Genomic DNA, 2,648 nt, shown 5'->3' with positions numbered 1-2,648 from the left:
GTAATATAAATTTAATCTATGGAGTGCATTAGCATTATAATGTTTTCCAAGTACTATCTTTTGAATTAGTCGTACGTACTCTGCTCATTGTATTGATAAGGGAGTTAAATATCAGGTTAGCAGAACTAAGTATTTATTGGCTTGTACCTATTAAAATATGAATGGGACCCAGGCATTTGAACATCAGAGTTCATAGTTAACTGTCACAACACTTTCCATGTTGAAGAATGCATGCAAATTTATTGATTTATTATTATGACACTACATATTTTAAAAATGTATAGCTTAGGAGAAGAAATAATAAATACCATGGATGTAAGTTTTTATTTATTTTTAAAATACATTCACTTTTGATAGCAAAAGTGTCAATGAAATGAAACATATATCCTGGGACTCAAATACTTAATTACGTTTTCTTCTGATTCCATTATGTCACATTTTTTAATTGATGAAAACATGTTTTGGGGTTCATGGGTCGCTCAGTTAGTTGAGCATCCAACTCTTGATTTTGACTCGGGTCATGATCTCAGGGTCGTGGGATGGAGCCCCATATGGGGCTCTGTGCTGAGCATGGAGCCTGCCTAAGACTCCTTCTCTCTCTCTCTTTCTGTCTCTCTCTCTCCCTTGCTCCATCCCTCTCCCCTACTTGGTCTCTCTCTCTAAAATTAAAAAAAAATTAAAAAGGAAATATGTTTGAAAGGTCCTTATAATCTCTTAATTACATAAATTCAGTAAAAAAGTATATACCCTATTGTAAAATGTTGATATGTACATATATAGAAAGGCAGAAAATTATACATGCCAATTTATGTTGTGCATTTATTCAAGTCAAAGGGGAATTTATTCAAGGATTTTATTTATACTGTGAAATCTAAAAGATAAGGAGATATGAAATTCGGTCTTCTACATTAAGAATAATGATAGTAATTGAATTATTCTAAATACTGGAGAGAAAGGTTATAGATTACACTCTAAATAAGAAAAAATATTTATAGTGCAACATTATTCAAATTTATACTGTTTGCATATAAAAGGATATTGCTTACCTTCACCACTTAAAACATACTTCCTTTTACAGTATTAACATTGATCTATGGCTTGCAATAAAATAAGCTGATAATATGTTGATGCTGACTAAAATACCTGAAAAGGAAATTTCTCTCGGTCTTATCATGATCATCTAAACTGAAAATTGTTATAAAGAAGATAAAGTAGGTTGGAGCCCAATTGTATTTTTCCAGAAAATGTTCTTTCCTTTTATAATTAAAGAAAAGCTATATTGGCCATGTTAAGTTACACACAAATCATATTTTTAAAAATATGCTACATATTAGAGGTAACGACACTTATCTCTACGTACTGACCAGAAAAACTATGAAATCCAACGTTAATCAGTCTGTTCCCTTAGATAAAATAAAGGAATAGAGGCAGTGCTGATTAGCATCTTGTTCTCTTGACCAAGGCCAGCAGGAAGCATAGGGTCCTCTGAAAGAACTGAGTTAGGAGATGAAGTGATACCAGTACAAGACCAGGAGCCTGGGGCTGTGTACAGGGATATAAAATAGGGAAAGCTCTATAAGAAGTGGGGTTAATGGAGTGAGGGTCTCATAGGATAACTTGAGTCACATGACTAACTTTCCCTTTAAGAAGGCACCAGTATTAAAACAGGAAGATAGACCAGTCTACTTATGATTAAATGAGGGTTGTGACCAGCACTACTCCATGAATGTGGAACTTTACATGCAGATAGTGTGGATATTTTGGGGTGTGTTCTTGAGTGATCCAAGATGACTTATCCCTGAAGCATCTTCATAGTCACTTTCTTGGCAAATGCATAGTGGACTAAAAATAGACCTACTCCTACAAAAAACCATGAGAGTCAGATGACATATGGTTCCTGCTTAAATTGGCAGAATTTCATGACTTTTGTCCTTTAATTCTTCACATCAAAATAGGAAAGAGTCCCAAATTAGTCTTTTTATACTGTTTTTCAGAGTAATTGCCAATTATTTGTTATCATTTATTGAATTACGCAAATTTCTTTCTAGTTCCCCCAAAGAGTTTTTTTTTTAAATACATATAATTTTTCCCAGAATGAATACCATTCATAATTACATAATCATTGCTTAAGAGTTCTCTAATTATTTCCTATCTATGTGTTTTATTGTATTTACATGCAGCTTTCAGAAATAGAGACCCCAAATCAAACAAGATATAAATGTATTTTTCTCTCTTCTAAATGTTTTTAAATAAGCAACCAAGCGTTGATATGTGAATGCTTTTGTGTATCATATTACCTATATGTGGCCTCTAAGCCAAACTGGCAACTAGAGCCCCAGCTATCGTATATTGATTCCAAGCAGGGTGCTAAGAAGGCATGATGAATAAAAGCGTCAAAGTGTGAGCATAAACACTTTTAAAGAAAATCTCTCAAACTTTCACAAGATGCTTCTATTTATACTGGCTACTACTTGATCACAGGATCATTGCTATCTATAGAGGAGACTGAAAAATATAACCTTTGTAGTAAGGAGTCATGTTGCTAGCTTCTCACCCTGACTTTCATGGCTTTTGCAGTTACTGAGACTGAGCTAGTAAGTAACAATTTGATACTCTGCTGGTATACCCATACGTACTAAAACCAATCA

This window comes from Lynx canadensis, chromosome C2 (assembly GCF_007474595.2).
Source record: "Lynx canadensis isolate LIC74 chromosome C2, mLynCan4.pri.v2, whole genome shotgun sequence".
In the NCBI taxonomy this organism is placed as follows: Eukaryota; Metazoa; Chordata; class Mammalia; order Carnivora; family Felidae; genus Lynx; species Lynx canadensis.
Note: the sequence above shows the minus strand (reverse complement) of the source record.